Below are 18,528 nucleotides of genomic sequence, written 5' to 3'. Positions count from 1 at the left end.
CCACCAAAATAATACTTATAAATATAGCAATCTGTAAACTGACAGCTTGTAATTATTCACTTTTTTACCGTGTCTAAGTAGTTGTTGATTTTCAGAGACTAAATAACATGCCTTCGTTGCAAATTAAATTAATGACATGGTTCCATTTAGGGGAACACAGCACAGCTGAGAGAGAGAGGGAGGGAGGGAGGGAGAGAGAGAGAGAGAAAGAGAGAGAGGAGGAGAGAGAGAGAGAGGGGGGAGAGAGATTGAGAGAGAGCTCTAACTAAAGCCCTAAACACAAAAAAAAAGAAGAGAAAAGCTTTGGCAGCGAAGTGGAAAATGTGAGGAGCCGTGGCATGAAAAGACTGCGGTGTCTCGCGGTCTCTTGTCCGTGTCCCTCCCGCCTGGCGGAGGCGATCCACTCAGACAGGGGGGGTAAACAGTGTGCAAATTGCTCAGGGAGCGTGAAAATGCCCCCCCCCCCACACTCCCCCATCACAATGTACCCCTGGTGGGACCTTTCACTGTTGCCACGTGCGTGCTGGGACCCCTGGTGGGGGGGGGTGTGGGGGGCTGCTGCTACCTCCTTGCCTCCATCAGCCATTCACTGGTCCCTAGCAGGGGTCACAGGTCAGGAACGGGTGGGGGGGGGGGGGGGCAACCAGTCTCACGTCCCGCTCGGCTCATCAGGACAGCATCCTGTTCGGCTTTGCCGCTAAATAAGCACGAGCTAACTCAAGGCTCGCTCCTCTGTGTTTTTCGGATAAGGGCAAGCGAGCGCCACCTTCTCCACTCCAGCTTCCGCTCGAGCGGGTACCCATTCTGCTCAGGGGTCAGCGCCACCCCAGCCTATTTTTCGGGCCAGTGCACCTTTTCTGGGTGTTAGGAAAGAGGGCAGCGTTGCCCATTTTGCCTGATCTGCAGATCAGTGCCCTACGGAGTCATTTCCATTACATCACCGCCAGTCCAGGAAGGTAAGTGATTTTCAGCACATTACTTGGAAAGGTTATCCATGCATGGTATTTGGGCATTTCTTTCAGTGCAATAAGCCTCACTTGCCAGGCTCTTAGCCCGACAGTACTATGAATCTGCCCAAGTGGGCACTATGATGTAAGGTTAGTCCACCAAACTTCCGGGGAATGTACTTTGCTAATAAACCAATCAGTCACTTCTTCTGTAGACCTGATGAGTGAATCTTGTGAGAGCTCTAGTCTTACCCAACCACTGACCAAAAATGCCTAAAACTTTCCAGCTTCTGGATTCAAGACTAAATGGGCAATAACCATGGTGGGAGAGGTTATCACAAACTGAATTATTTTTAAACGTTTATTAAAAGAATGAAGACCTAAAATAAAAAAATGTATTCAAATGTCAAATGTCCAATAATATTGGTAATATGGAGGCTGGAAGTATAACTAGTTACTTACTTAAATTCAGAAAGCATACACAAGCATGTAGCCTCCTGCAATGTGTGTGTGTGTGTATAATAACAGTCTTGTTTTATGGGTCAAATACTCATAAATTTGATTATACACACATGAATTGTCATCTAAATACATGCAGCCATTATACAGTGCATCATAAAATATCTCTATTAAGTGTGATCTGCACATCAAAGTTTATATTTGTTGGCAGTGAGGTTAATGTGGATGTAAGCTATAAAGGCCCTCTCTGTTGAGACCTCCTGGCTTGTACATCCCGGCACTGGGAACACAAGCATGTTGGGAGACTTGGAAGAGTGCAGTCTGCCATTCATCGAGGACAGCCGAAGAGCAGACCCCCCCCCCCCCCCCCCCCCGGCTTCATTTTGGCGGGGGCTGACTGGCGCTGCCGGAGATGGCTTTTTCTCTTTCCCTTTTTTTTGGAAAAGGAGCGCGTCTCCGGTGACGGAGCGCGTCTGAATGCCCCGCCGACGCCTGCAGAATGTAAAACAAACATCACAAGCCGGGCGTTTTTTTTTCTTCTTCTTCTTTACTTTACTGTGTGAATAACTGAGATGGCTTCGCCCAGCGACAGACAACGGGCTGCTCACGAACGTCTCTGCTGTACTGCTGCTTTGACAGCACAGAGCCAGTCGCTGTGTTACCCCGAGTTTATCTCTGTGTGCGTATGCTTGTGTGTGTGTGTGTGTGCGTGTGTGTTCTGTGGTGCGAGGGGGTGGGGTGTGGGGTGTGTATACACTTGCAGAGATAACAGATAAGAGATTCCCTCTTATGCAGTATTTCGAAAACAAAAAAAACCCACAACATATTTAAAAATTAATTTCATGTTGAAAAAATTTTTCGGCGTGTGAAATTCAGAGCGAAGCCGCGGCTGGCAGCCGTGGAGGTTGCCGTTTCAAATCCCGAGCAGGCTCTCGCAGCTTAAACCTTTTAAACGGGGGCGCTTGACCCAAATTAAACTAACATATCTCCAGCTGCTGGAACGAATAACGTGCTGCACGGCTACGGACTGCCAGCCTGGCTTTAGAGTAACCCCGCCACGCAAACAGACAAGCTATGCCGTATTTATGCGGATGTGCGTTTAAAAAAAAAAAAAAAGAGGCTAACGTGCTCGGTTGTCAGGGCTTAGCAAGCTAGCGCAGGCTGAAGCGCCTCCGAGGAGCTCGGCGCCTGGCGTGCCTGGTGCCCTACGGGGGTCTCCTGCCAGTCTGACAGCCGAGTGAGATGCGCTAGCCTCAGAGCGGAGCGCTAGCTGGCGCCGCGCTCACTGGGGTGCTCCGTAGACCCCCGGTTCCCTTCGCCTTCACCTGCTTTCCCGGCTGACCCCGATTTCACCCCCCTCTCTCTCTGTCTCATTCCTAAACACATTATTCATATTTACATTTAGGCAATTAGCAGAAATTCCTATCCGAAGTGCACCTAAAAGGCTCAGAGTGAATTTTTTATTTCATTTTTTTGTGGTAAAAAGTCAGTGGAGCGCCGTCTAGTCGTTCAGCTGAAAACTTGGCTGCATTTGGTTGAAAAATGAAAGTTTTTTTTTTTTTCAAAAAATGTAAGTTTGCATTACCCCAACAGCAGTGTTGCTAATTTTAACCAAATGCTTAACTTGTGCTGATTTTCTTTGCTTATCTTTTAAGGTGCATGTTTCTCTAGTGCCTTAGTGAGGACAGTAAACCTAAGGTAAATGTTCAGCATTAAGTGATCATAACAACAAGGGACCTGCACCACTAGGAGAGATAATAACAACTCAGGTGTAACAACAGCTGGGTATTTTTGGTGCGAATAAACAAACCAAGTGAGGAGCACACACAGAATTAGCGTGTAGGGAAGGTAATATATCGGGGAATAAATAGTTTGCTTAACAAAGCTGGACCAACACACAGCCTGCCATTTTTTGCCAAGCCTGTCGCAAGGTCTGAGAGATGGTTATTTGCTGAATTAAATATTTGGACAAAACAAATGGCAATTTCGAACAATGAGACACAATTATGCAACATAGACACGTGCGCAGACACACACACCTGCACACAGACACACACATACACACAGGCACAGACACACACACACACACACACGCACGCACTCACAGCTCACAGATACATTTGCATATGCATTATTTTATGTAGAAATATAGCGGTCACGACAGCACAGGTCACTTCCACACACACTCAAGGCATCCGTGGCTCCTGTTTGACTTTGAAATTTGACCTTCTCTAATGTGAAATAAAACATCTTTCTAAATTGCTTAGCATTCCGCAGTCATGGCCCCTTTCAGCACTGAAGCCATGCATGTTTATGGACTCTGACTACCGTATCTCATTTTTTTTGTGTCTTTCTTTTTTTTTTTTCTCTCCATTATCCGAGGTGACCTCCTTTCAAATATGATAATGCAAAAATGCATGTTTGTTGTTTGTGTAACTGCTGCAGTACTTGACAGTGCTGTTTCAACAAAGCGCTACCTCTAACTCTGAGGACAGAAAAATGTTTTTGTTTATTCTCCGTGAATCTGACACGTAAGTGTACCTTAATGGTTCTATTTTTTCAGGAATATCAACAAGGAGAGAGACACCAATTTTGAGTAGTATTTTTCCAAACATCTGGATTTGCTAATTAGCACAATTCTTTAGCCACGAGTCAGAACTAATTAGTGAAAAGAGTTCAGAAATAAACACATGGCAGGACTTAACTTTTTGACCCCTGAACCTTCCACCTCTGCATATATCTTATTCTCCACACATTACACACCACTGCACCAGACCTGCATCACTGCACCGCACATAGTGGCAGAACTACATGCTTGCATCAAACACTGCACCAGATCGGAACACTGCACCAAACACTGCTTTGTTCCTTCTTGGGACATGTGAACCTGTGTAGACATGTGTAGAACCTGAAACCAGAATAATCTGAGTAGTGCTCATCTGTGTTCTTTTATCCCTCACATGACGTATTTTTAAACTCTTCGTGTTCTCTTTAGCCGACTGTAAAATCTGAAAACAATCCTGCGGACCGCTGTGATCATTAAAAGATTCTATTAGCTGACCACAGAGTACAATCACATCGTGATTTTGTTCTGCACATTTGTGTATATTTCTTACTAAAAAATGATGAATAATCTCGCAGTGTAAGATGAGTATTGTAAATTAATAATAGGACTCTGCAGCAGTGCCAGTGAGAGAAACCCCGCCCCCGAGCCTGCAGGCCAGCGGACCAATTACAGGGCCATAAAGGGAGCGAGTAGCGGGGTCCTCAATTTCGGACTGCCTACCTGAGTTTCCCCCCTACCGCTGGGGCGGTCTATGTCCAAAAACTTTGGCCGAAGCCCTCTCTCTGCCTCCCCCCCCTGAAATATTGATAGGCACATCTGGCAGGATCACGAAATGGACACTACTGCCAAGTTGGAGGGGGGGGGGGGGGGTGGTTTGGGGGGCGGTTGGACTAATGTTGTCGGAGGGCGTGGGGGAGTGCGGGTGTTTCAATGTACTTCATGAACAATGACTTTGAAGTGGGTCCCATTCGCTGTCCATCATGTATGCAAAATAGCCAAATGCGTAACATTACCGCCGCTTGGCGCTTGTAAATGCGTTCCAATAAAGCCCCCTTTAATGTGGCAAACGAACCGCAGAGTGCTGCTTCTCAATTAGTCCCTTTCACGCTGACCGCAGATTCGCCCTTCACTGCAGCTGGGTGGCATTATACTAACTTTATATGGCTTTGTGCAGAGTGCAGACACAGAATTATGTTTTGGTAGAAGCGTTTTTGTATCTGGGTATAATCATTATTATTAATAATAATAATGTTTAACTGAATTAGCCATGTATGGCTGTGAAGTGGGTCCTTCCACAATCCTTTCTCTGCAACCCCTCTCACAACATTGATGTCACACTGACATCTGCCACCGATTTATCAGGTGCCGTCTTTCAGGTAAATAATGATTCTGAAGGGATGTGCCCCCCCCCCCCCCCCCCCATATACACCCAGAGAGTGAGGGGGGGAAATGAGAACACCACTCCTGTTTTTATAAACGGTTCATAAAAATGGGCAAACGCTACTGTGTGATTTCCACCAATAAAAATCTTTTTTTTTTTTTTTTAGAGTCTGAAATATCTCAGCGGGGAGATATAAAAAAAGGTTTTACTTTTAGCGAAGAACACGCTTTTCCTCCCTTCCATAAAACAACACCTGCCGCACAGGAAACACTACCGGGAGTAGCCAACCGCTCTTTGAAGTGGACTTGCTGTTCTTATTACAACTTTTATCCCCCTCGTTTTTCCCTAGTCAGTCTATTTATTTATAAATTTATTTTTGCTTTGCTTTGTTTTTTTCACTGCTTGTCCCGCTGAAAAGGCCTGCTGTGGTTCTCCTAGGAATGGGATCGAAAGTGGAGGCTCTTTCTGTTCTTTGCCGAGTCCCCTGGTAGGAGGCAGACGACGTGTTCACGTGTGCTACAGGGAGGCCGGGGGGTGGGGGTGGGGGGGGCGGACTCTGCGCCACAGCCGCGTACAAACAAAGAACAAAAAAAGGTTAAACGATTCAGCGACTCGACCCTCCGAGCCCATTTCGAAAGTTTAAAAGTGCAGCCAGCGGTGTTGTGGTTATTCATGTTTCACATTACAAGGTAAATAAATTAATACCCATTTACATGACATTATTTATGTGCCCTTTCGCGGGGTGACTTTTATGAGCTACATTATGCATTAGGGCCCAGGACTCTGTAGCTAAATAATTGTTAAAGCAATTCAGGCCGGGCCTAAGTACCTTGCTCAAGGGAAAATACCGGAGCAAAAAATACAAGCATAATTTCATAATGGTCACTTTGGCTACTTCTCCTGTATGAGATTCATCAGTGAGAAAGTATCTTCTAGGCCACTTCTAATGGACCACATGTACAAGCGTAATAATGTATTGTCCTCTAAAACATGTATGCGAACATGGAGACCGTTAATCGACTGTCTGGTCCAAGATAGATTTTTTTTTTCTGTTATAGGTAAATTAACTCACACAGTCCAGTGTTCTCTAAAATTCATGCTATAAGAGTCGAGGGAGGGGGCTGAGGGGCTTTTTCAGTTGAGGCACCACGCTGTGGTTCAGGGATGAGATCCACCATTTTGGATCAAATCTGGACCGTGCCGGTGACGACTGTGGCCAGTGACATAGGCCGATGCACAATTGGCGATTGCATCACCCAGGGTGTGGAACGTCCAGTTGGTTAGGGGTCTGCTTTTCACTGCTATCCAGCGACTCCCGCTGGTCAATCTGTGGACTGCATGTCAAAGCCGCATATGAAAGGTATTCCTCCTACTCAGGTCTGTCTGAGCTCGGCTGTAGTCTGTGGTGTGAAAAGAAGCAGCTCGCAACACCACGTGTTTTCGGAGGAGAACTGCAATTGTCTGCACTTTGCTGAAACGGCAGTGTGGTTCGCAGCATGAACACGCTTGCAGTTGCACACAGTTTGGCATCTCAAATTAAGGTGGGAATTGGTCATGCTCAGCCCCAAGTTGGGTGTCTAAATTTTTTTAAAATAATGAATAAAAAAGAGAGGAGGAAGACCGCATGCATCGTGGAAAAAAAATGGAAATTTCAAATCTCATTTTCTTTTCCATAGTGAGACAGAGCACACTGCCATGAATTGCATGACAGAAAGGTCATTCAGGGGTACCAGTCCAATACGCAGTACATTAATGGAAATATTTATGAAACCCCTTGAAGTTATTTGACTGCGCTCATTAGAATGAATATCATGTCGTTAGGAGCAAACACACAGCAACAGCCTATCTTCCCTGAACGAGGCCACCATTATTCATGAATGTGTTTTTATGTACTCGTTCGTATGGGACAGTTTGCAGTGGAAATGAATTGAAATGAAATGCCTTTCACCGGCAGATATTTTGTCAGTTATTTTTAAATATCTTTTTTTTCCCCACACGTGGCCTTGCAATTACATACAATATTACGATAACACAGAAATACCTGCGATGTCCTGTGTGCCACCTGTTCTCAATGCAATTGTAATGTGTCTAAGGGGATTGTAAATAATGAATAATGGGGTTTGGTAAGGCAGAGTACACACACACACACACACACACACGCTCTCGGGTCCGCTTCGTGTCTTTTGAGTTACGAGGCCGAGGACCTGCTTCGCCGGCGGAGCGATGTTCGCCATCGTCGAGGTCGCTGTAAATTTTCGAAATGCGTATTTTTTTTATTTTTCTTTTTTTGCGGGAAGCGCTACGCCGCCAGCCTTTAATTCACGGTCCCCCGAGGGGGGCGGAGCTTCTGAGTCCGGCTGCCCGCGCGCCTCGCAATTCACTCCTTATTGCCTCTTTTCTTCCCCCCCCCCCCCACCACCGGGAACACGAGGCGAGGGAGAGGGAGATGCACAAACACAAATTACCCGAGAGGAGCCGTCCTGAGCTTTACGCGCGCGGGGGGGCCGTAAATCTCCCCTTAATCACCCGACTCCGCCGCCATCGCGCCCCGAAACTCCCATCTGAGCGGGGGGGGGGGGGGGGGGGGGGGGGGTGGAAGAAAAACAAAAAAACACCGCCATTCCAAGCCTGTTGACACTTTTTCCCCCGGGCGTTTGTCACGTTACCTTGGCGTCCTTGGAAGACCAGACGGTTGTGAATTAGCTCCCGGTGACGGAGGTTGTCCTCCTCGTTCACGGCCAGAGTAAGAAAACGCACTGTTCCGCGGGCGTGGCACTTTGCCGGTTTTTAACCGCTGGCACAGTCCACATTCTGATGCATTAACCGTAGGGTTTGGCGTTGAGGTGTTAAGCGGCACACTGAACAGCTCTGCTTTCTCGTTTGCCGTCCCGGATAGCAAGTGACTCCGGGCCGGAGTCAGCACTGCTGGGCCTGAATCGTCGCTGATTCGACCCCGGAGTCGCTAGCTATCGGGGGCGCGTTCGAATTACGAACGAGCGAGGACCTGGAAATAAACATGGGAAAAAAAGATAGAAACAGAGAATATCAAAGCTGTTTATTTTTCATAAGGAATGAAGCGAACCTGTCCAGGCGAACGTGTAAGCCCTTGACTAACATCCCAGAAAGCAGATGCTTATCGTAGCGCTGTACAGCATTTTTCAAATCGGCCCAAAGCTTTCTTTGATCGATTGTTTTTATTTCTACTGCGTGTACTTTAGGCTTCAACAGATATATGAAGGGTGCATTATTCTTATTATCATTCTTACTCTTCTTCTTACCGTTTGATAAAAATATGTAAACTATACTTCAACTAAAGTATTTATGAGGTATAAGCATGCATTTTGAAATGAAACTGAGAGGTGTCAGAGTTGTAACAGAACTGTTTAAATAAAGGAGAGACCTCCAAAGGGGGTTCTGTGGGGTTAAACTGACCCCCTCTCTCGAGGGGATACGGGCAGAAGGACAGCGGGAGGTTAGAATGGAAAGCGGACTTTAATGCTCTCCATCTTCTCCAAATGTCATTTCAGGCGAAACCCCCGAGTGTCTGTCGAGATCTTTCGATTCTATTCTACATTGCCGCCTGGGGCGACGCCCACAATAGCGCCTTCGTCTGATTGGAGGAGCTGATACAGTGCCTCTTGAACGCCAGCTCTTGATTACATCCCCCCCTTCACCCTCCACCTCCACCTTTTTTTTTTACATTTTGTGTATGCCTTTTCATGGTATGACTGATTCTCTCACAGGGTTCGATATTCTTTTCACTTATTGTTACACCGGATCAGATTGGCAAACCGACCCGGAGGAATGCCTTGGATGTGTTTATTTCCACCGAAACTCCATTTATTAAGAACCCGCGCGGTGAAGACCTGGCCCACCACTATCAGCTAAATCCCCTGAGCCGCCATTATTTTTCTAGTCTTCGCCGGAGTGACGGGGCCGTGCTTAGCTGTGATTAAACTGCAAGTTCCGTGAAGTAAAAATCAGGCGGAATTAATCGAGTCACGAGCTCGGTCCGGGCGCCTTTACACACGGAGATCCCGTGACAATGAAAGGACCGTGCTTCTTCATACCTAACCCTTCCCCGCCATCGTATATCTACCAGGTAAAGACGCGCTTTACCTTACGAGACGTCCGTGACGTCTTACCGCTCCCGTTCATTTTTATTTATTTTTTTATTTTTCGCTGCACGGCGCTCAGATTCCAAATATAGATATATGCCGAGGAGCCTACTGAGCTGGGCTTTGAAGTTCATTCCTCCAGAAATTTGTCTGCCGGAGTACGTGCCACCCTCCCGAGGAGCCGCAGCACACACGGGCATACGGGATAAAAACAGTCAGAGAAAAGGAAATCCATTTCCTGCGTACGATGAACTCTAACAGAGGTTATTCGGGATAACCAAGTGAGCAAAAGCCGGAATCTAGACTTCTAGAGGGTGGAAACCTAGGTTGAGAACTGCTTTGACTTAAACGGACTAGGTTAACCTCAATATAGCTGAGGTATTACCTGGAAATATCCTGGGTATGTCCTAGTCAGCTAGAAAACTTTCACCTTTCAATCGAATGTAGCCAGTGTTTCACCTGAACGCCTAGACGGCGTTTCATCAACTTTTCACCACAATAGTGTTCACTGGGAAGTAGGGACCACAAGTACTCTGTTAGTGTTAAATGTACTCTATCAGTCTTTATTAAACACTAAACATTTTGTGGTGTGGAGTATTTAGAAGCAGCTGATTGGTCCTTCTAAACAGAAGGGGAAAAGGAAACATTCAACATGGATGTTGAGTTCAGTCATGAACCCAGTCAAAAAAAATCCCTCGTGTTATAGAAAGCCCATATTACCACGGGGGACCTGTTTTCACTTTAACACACTTCTCCTGCGTTTTTGCTGAAAGCAGCAGTGTCCTCCTGCCCCCGTCCCAGAAGGCCGTGTTCAGTGCTGTCCCCATTGTGCTGCTGGCTTTGCCACGCGCTAGCCTGGCGCTACTTTGGACCTGCAGGCTGCCTCATCGGCCAGAGAATGAATGCATCTGCCAAGTGTGCTCAATGAGGACGTCCACAACCATGCCCGGTTAGTCCTAGCTTTACAGGGCAGTGACATGTAACTAAAAATAAACCAATAAACAAATAAATAAATAAATAAAAATCCCTTGTTTGTTTTCGTGGTATGTGAAAACCCCCTGGTGACAAATCTGCAATTATCCTTTGTGCAGATCTATAATTGTCTGATGCTCTCCTGAATATTTTGTGACTAAATATCAATGCTAGCTATATTAACTGTTTTATCGTCATGCTAGTTCTCCAGGGAGATACTCTACAGCAGTGAGTCACTCTCTGTTTGCAGTGTTTGTGTGGATCTGGACCCAAAATGAGTCACAGGATTGAACAAGGTAGGTCCTGGAAGTAGACTATACTCCACCAGGCTATGCTAGGGTATGTATTTTATGGGTCCCTGAAAGGTACTTCATTAATAATTTGGGTCCTGATACTAAAAAAAAAAGTATTTGTAATTGGGGTCTTGGTGTTAAAAGGTCGATGAACCAGTTATCCTAAATGGACTGGATTTTATATAGTGCATTTTCCAGCACCTGCACAAAGCACAATGAATGCCTCTCATTCACCCATTCATTCACCCATTGGTGATCAAGGTTGTCGGGAGCAACGAGTAGTTAAACAACATGGCCGCCCTCCGTGCCTTGTGTAGGGCTAGACCGTGACGCGCGTGTCGATTCGCGGAAGGTTCGCGGTAAACCGGAAGCGACCGGCCCGCTCTGACCTTGCCGTGCGCCGCTGAGAACAGCTGGCCGTTGCCAGGCACCCCTAAGGCCAATGGGAACGGCCGGACTGCGGTGCGTCTCTCTGGTCTACAGCGAGCCTGCCCTGGCTGTCACTTGGCATGAGAGCCAGCCCGGTCGGTAGCGTAATTCACTGTTATTGACGACGGCGATGAGCGGGGCCATTGATTTCCTCTGTTGAGCACAGACAGTTCGGGAAATTAATTGCAGCTGGCGACGAAATTAGTAAAATCAACTGCTTAAGCAGTGCAATTAATCACTGACAGCTAATATGCTATTGTGCACATTGGAAACGTCCCCACGTTAACAAGGGTTACTCCAGATATCATATAACATAATTCTCCTCATTTTTGATAGTGTGGACTTATATTTAACACACTGAATGTATCAAAATATAACCTGGTGATTCGGAAGCGATCCAAAAAACTGTTTTGTCGAGAGCCTGAGCGTTCGGTGTGCTAACGAGCTCGCTACGCAATTGCAGCTCGATCTGTGCTATGCTGCTTCCTCCGTGGTGGTGGCCAGGTAGAAGCCGAAGTTGCTTCTTCTCCTGCGCGAGGAATACTCATATCGATCTTACTCTGCTGTAGAGTGGATCTTAAATGGGCTGAGTGGCCTTTTCTTGTCATTATATATTCTTGTGCTGTGATACCCTCTGGCACACAGCTCTTAGCAACAGATGGCAGAATGCAGGGAGTGTCGAACGCCCGCATCTCTAAATCTGAAAATAAACACAGTTTATTCGTTTTTTGGAGTTTGTGAAGAATTGCAGAGGCAGTTTTTTATTTATTTTTTGTTTGTTGTTGCTGTTGTTTAGCCAGTGCCATTACGGGAAATGTGTACTTTCCTGGCCTTGTGTTCAAATTGCTTGTGGGTGGATAAACTGAATAAAGTGCTTGTTTTTCAGGTTAAAAGAGAAACCTCATCATGACAAAACATACCTATTTTTGGAGTGCATTTGCCAAATTGCACCTTGCAAATTGTAGCACTGTTGATTTGGAGATTCTGATGAGCTTCTGACCCGTCTGCAATAAAATTCTAATCTTAAAGCAACAATGCATAATATGTGTTTGACCTTTCTGTGAAATAATTAAAATCGAGTGTGGTACAAGACCCAGAGGGCCTAGGGCTTGAATCACATGAATTAAGAAAAAAGAAAAAAGATTAGATTAAAATTCCTTGAAATATTCAATTTACCATGTTGCTGCACCTAATTGGCCGATGGGCACATATAATTTTGTATTTAAAGTGACAGGACTCCGTTAGCAATGCGTTTCCTTTGCCTTTGTGATGCGATGCTAATGTAGCTGACCACAATCGCAACGCTTGGGCCCTGCGGGTCAATTGCAGTATGCTTCACTGGAGTTTAGACCTCAGGTTTCAACCTCTAGACCACAGAACTGAATTACAACTGGAACAGCTGATCCTCACTCCACAGCTTTGCATAGGTGTCCCAGTTCCAGTTTCCAGCTAAAACTCCAGCTAAGCACACTGTAATTGACCCTACAGTCAATCTGCTGCTTTTCCGCTATTCATATTCTATGGTCACACTTTTTTTTTCTTCCCCCAGAAACCCTTTTTGCACCCTGGTATCACAAGCACATAAAAAAGTGGAAAAGGCGTGCACACATAGGCTGCTCCCCCCCTCCCCCCCCCCCCATCCCCCACCCCAACCCCACCCCCTGTGGAGGATTCTGTCCTGCTCGTTTTTTGACCCTGATATTCCTTTCCCCAGCAGCCCGCACCTGCCAAAATTCACGAGACGTTTCAGCCAAAAAAAAAAAGAAGAAAAAAAGAAAATGTTGTTGACTTCCTCGAGGACCCATCACTGCTTTGGAGTGTAAACTAATGTCAATACGGTCGTCCTAGCAGATTACATGCACATTCATATGGTCAGCTTTTTATGGTCACTGCAAAACAATGAAAATAAAAAAATTCAATTTCATATCTTTCTGGATACCAGTGAAGCACTGCTGTTGGTGGGCACCTGCTGTTATTTATACATTTATCTGTATATAAAATATATAATTATAGTTCTTTTTAAAAAAAATTTTTTTACATGTGCTACACTTGGTTTTCTATTTCTTGGTGTATGGCATTTCTCATGTCTGAATATAGTGCCTTCTTTTTTTAAATCAGTTCTCAAGAGATTTGTATCGGATTCTTGGCTGCTCTATACCGCACGTGTTCTCCGGGCTGTCAGGAGTCCCGCTAACATTTTTTTCTTCTTCTTCTTCTTTTTTTTTTGCGTCGGCGCCCGTAACAAGTGGGCTCCATCGTATGTTTCCTCCGTGTTTACACCTCATTAGCCTGATTACCGTCGCGGCGGCCATTTTGTCTCTAATTGTTTCAGAAAAGGTCAGATTGGGGCTGACAGCCCTTATTAGGCTTTCTCTTGCTGAAGTCGTTACGGATTAGAAGGGTAAGCGTTGTGTGTGTGTGGCTGTCTTCGCTAAAGCGGCCCGGGTCCGCGATGGCGAGATCCATTAGCTGGAACGTGGGAGGCTGGAAACTCGAAAAATCTGCGGTGCCCAAACCACAGATCAGCCCGCACCTCTTAATGTGCTTAATTTGAGATGGTTTGATGAGTAGCTATTGGCTCAGAAAGCATTAATCATAGAGAAAGGCAGGGGGGAAAAAAAAGATCCTGTCCAGATAGTTATCCTGCCCAGATATGGAGTTCCTGCCTGTAGTCAGTCAGGCAATTAAACAGACCATCTCTGATAGATGGATGCTACTCTCTGTCAGATAGACTCATCTCACACTTTGACCCTATGAAACCCACTCCCAGCAAATTCAATCTTCCCACTACCATTCGTATGGGAGGAAAATGTAATTTCCGTGGTGCTTTTGAGAGTATCGTATTCAGTGAGCTCATAATGTCACTTGTACATATGTGGAGTGTACAGTGTTAAAATTGTACTCGTATTTGTGAAAAACACAGATCATTTGAGTGAATTTCTTCTATTATATTGCCTGTTTACTGCTATACCAATGGTAATGTATGAGTACTAACGTGGGAACCAACATGTGTTTTACATGTATGTGTGTGTATGTGTGGTTGTGAGAGAGGTAGAGAGAGAGAGTGTGTTCATAGATATTATTACTGTGTTAGGCTCCAGGGAAACACACACATTTCAAGGTTTCTGTTTTTTCCCCCTCTGAAGTCTGCTGCTGTTCAAACAGTGTTTTCAAACACATCCTTCTCTATTGTCAGCCGTGCTGCGTGCGCCCTATGATGTTTCCACATCCGCCCCCTGCCTCCACCGACCCCCCCTTACCCCCCACCCAACCCTCCCCCAGAGCATGTGCAAGTTGACTGATGTCCTTGCCTTCGACCGCCACTGATTTAGATGAGACAAGAGAGATCCTGTTGCACCTGGTAATGAAAAGAAGAAGCTGAGGGGTCGGTGATGATGTGATGCGTGCGGTCCCCTTCCCTCTGTATACATAATTCAGATTGATCTTCTTCTACTTCTTCTTCTTCTTCTGTGGCAAGAGAGCTTGGCGCTCTGATACCTCTGGATGAAAATGAGAACCTTCAATGAACCTTTCTAGAAGGTCCCACTGATCCGGCGATCGGCATCAGCAGTAACCAGGGCAGAAGACACAAGATAAAAGACACACTTCTGCAATAAACCGCAATTTGTGTAAGAAGGAAAAATGACCCAGAAACAGTGGAACCAGGCCCTTTTTTTTTTTTTTAGCAACAGCAATGTACAATTGCGCTGTTGCTAGGTACGGTGTGGAGATGATCAAGCACAGTCCTCGCGTATAAAGGGGAAAAGATTTGTACACTAAAAAGGACCAGCGTGAGTTCACTGAACGGATGGAGCGATTGGCACAGGTGGCCTCTACGCAGGTGGCCGCTGGTGGTGTTGGAGGTGAATTTTCCTCCTTCACTGTAAAGCGCTTTCATATCATGAGTGAGAAAAAAAAAAAACTGTGTTAAATTCAATCCATCATTGTTATTAATATTAATACTTGGGGGGGGGGGGTTTAGGGAGGGATGGTTGGGGTTGAGGGTGGAGGCGGTTGCACCTCCATTGGGAAGACCGTCGGCTCTCTCGCTTTTAATTTTCCCTCTGAACGTTCCCGGAAAAAAAAGCAATCGTGTAAGTGGTTTCCAGGGCTCTCCGGCAGCATTAGCCAATCACATCGCATCCCCCATCCCCCTGCCTGGAGTTCAAAGGTCAGATCCCCTGCCAGCGATGCGAACACCATATCTACGGGTTGTTTACTGACGGTGATGTGTAGCTGCTCTAATCTCAGTTGTTTGGAGGTTCTTTAGTTTTCATTTATTTGGTACCTTTATTAATGAAGACACAGTGACACATATCACAGTTTATAGCAGCGTGTATAAGCTGCATTATTAATCACAATATTCTCTTCAGTCCTGTGGAAAAACTAATTCCACTTCAGATGAGTGTAGGCTTAAATTAATACCAACTCATGTTATAGTATTGCAAGGTAATACTATAATGCCTCTTGCCTCACAGCTGGAAGGTCCCAGGTTCAAATTCTGGCCAGGGTCTTTCTGTGTGGAGTTTGCACGTTCTCCCCATATCCGAGGAATAGTAATGGATTGGAGACCTGTCCTGGGTGTATTCCTCTAGTGTATACTGTAGTGTATGCCTCTAGTGCAATGCATGCTGGGAAAGACCGCAACCCTGACCACGAGTCAGCTGGTTAGATAATGGATGGATGGATTATAGTAGTAGATGTGCTGCTTGTGTTTATCAGGTAACCAATATAAAAAATGAAAGTGATGATCTTTTGCAAAACAACTTGTAAATACTTTATAATGCTCATTTTGGCATGACCTCATGATTAGCCAAGCCTGGACAAGCCTGGACACTCAGCAAAAGCATCCCCAGAGTTTGCTGACATCAGTCTATCGCAGATGCTGATGTTAATTAAATTTCACTGCATTAGACGAGCCTTATCGATGCAGTGTTTTATATGCGTAGTGTCTGTGAACTTTGAGAAGTCAGCTTTGGCAGCTTGCAGAGCAGCAGGATAGGGGTGTTAAGGTGGGGGGAGGAGTGGGGGGGTGGGGGGGGGGGGGGCGTGGGGTGTCTGGAAACAGATGGGAAAGTATACTGTGGATGTGGTGGGGAGAGTGGGGTGTAGCACAGTCAATGTTTCTACATCCCTGCATCTCCTGATCAAAATATAAATGTTAAATATAAAATCATAGCATAAAATCTTTTTTTTTTTTTTTTGTAGGTCCATAGAGTCTGCATTACAATACACAATCATAACAGAATTTAATTTTTTAATTCTTGCAACCCAGGGTTTTTTTGCGGCTATCCTTATCCTAAATGTTGATATATGATGTGATGATGTACATGATCCACACTTTCAGAATGCAAATACCCAACAGAGATTTTCTTGTAATGAATCTAAGCTATTCTATAATGATGAGGAATGAAGCAGTCATTTCATTGGCTATAAGAGCAACTATATTATACTATAGCATATGTTTTCTATTTATTTATTTTAAAATAAATCATTAGAATTGGAAGCCATGATGGGTTTCCTTGCATTATCGATTACAGTACGCAGCACCCTGCCAGGCAGCCAGATTATCTCTGTTTCTCTCCATTTAGCCACATCTGGTTTCAGCCAGCCGGCAGAACGACTCCTAACGTTCTGGGCCCATCCTTTTTTTTTATTTTTTTTTTTTACGGACATTGGACTCGTTTTGAAAAACACCGTTTGTCTCGTCTCTGACGGCGTGGACGAGCACAACCCGTGCGGTGAAAGTAAAAGCTGATCACCTGATGTGGTAGCCTACATACATCAACACCTGATGACGCTTATGAGAATTGAGGGTTTCTGAGAGCCCCCAATGCAAACTGGTGGGGGAAATGGGGGGTGGGGTGGCTTATGAATTCCGTGTCCCGGAAAGCAGGTTCAGTTGCTGAAGGTAGGGGTCTTCTTAGCAAGCGTCTGAGAGATGTCTTCGCGGGTGGGGGGGGTGGGGGGCAGACCTCTGCCAGACCCCCAGCCACGGCTCTTCTGCCAGCCTCCGTAGCCGAAAATTCCCCGTTCCACTTCTCTCCGCCAAGTTCCTCTGCCGGTGCTCCTCCGCAGACTGGCGTTCCGTCAAAGCCGCGCTGGAGGGTGGCGTCCCACCCCCACCCCACCCCGACCCCCCCGGGGGGTAATGAACGTGGCGGTACAGGACAGGAGCTCGTTACGGGCACAGTTGCCGTGGCGAGGCGAAGCGAGGCTGTGCTCCGATGGCCCATTTAAGACTGTGCTATTCTTAGCCGTCGCATTAATAAGGGATTATTGCGTCGGGGAGGAGCGACGGAATTCGGTTGTCTGGCAGGTTAGGTTTCATACCCGCACGTCGGTCTTCCAAACACGGGAGTGCCTCAGGGAGCTCGGCTCCCAAGAAATATTTTCTTCGGGGGGAACATTGCCCCCCGGGGCACCCGACAGGGGATAAGATTCTGATATAAAGCAATTCGAGAAACGCCCCTATACCACCGCCCCTCAACCGCTGATCTCAGTTTTGACTCTCACTCCCCCCACCCCACCCCAGAAAACCCCAGAGTGTAATATGAACACTGCCACAGAGAATATTTGACAGAGTGTTCGAGGTGCACTGGTTTGCATTTTTCAGAAGTTTAAAAAAAAAAAAAAAAAAAAAAACTTTTCCTCTGAAAAACTTTTACTCTGGTTCATTGCAAACATATCTTCAGCTCTTAAATATTTATCAGGGTGTGAAAGTAAAATATCAAATAATAAATGGAAATATTTAAAAAATGAAAAATGCAATGCTTTAAATCTTTTTATAGTCCCCTGGATATATATGTTATGCTTGAAGAAAAACAACAGCAGTAAAATTGCACCATATTTTATCATTAAAAAGGCCCAATGTTGTATGAATAAAATATCAACGTTTAGCGCAGATTGATATAGCAATATAGCAATATTTGCAAACATAGTAGGAAACCAAACACATACCAGACATATAACTTTGTGGGTGTTTTTTTTTTCTCAAATTATGATAAACGATACATAGGAAACAAAGAGGACCTGCTCACAAGCACTTTTCTGCAAGTATTCCACAATGGCGGTTGTGTTGCAGAGCTATATTGTACTATAAGTACAATCTTGATGTCTTCTTCTATCCTCAGCCATAACAAATGTTGCAGCGGTATGAAGCTTTCATTGCTGTTCTGTCTCCGCAGTCAGACACGGTAATTGCTTGGCGTGCTCATTACGATTTGCCAAATGAAAACATTACCAGCTGAAAGAATGTTTAATAAAGATGTGTTCCATAACTCTGGAGATTTATTAAAGTTGCCCCTGAACCGCAGAATGTATTACCTTTTAAAATGAGATGAAGTCACAGGGATAAAATACC

This window comes from Anguilla anguilla, chromosome 2 (assembly GCF_013347855.1).
Source record: "Anguilla anguilla isolate fAngAng1 chromosome 2, fAngAng1.pri, whole genome shotgun sequence".
In the NCBI taxonomy this organism is placed as follows: domain Eukaryota; kingdom Metazoa; phylum Chordata; class Actinopteri; order Anguilliformes; family Anguillidae; genus Anguilla; species Anguilla anguilla.
The sequence above is the reverse complement of the archived record's forward strand: the minus strand, read 5'-3'. Positions refer to the sequence as shown.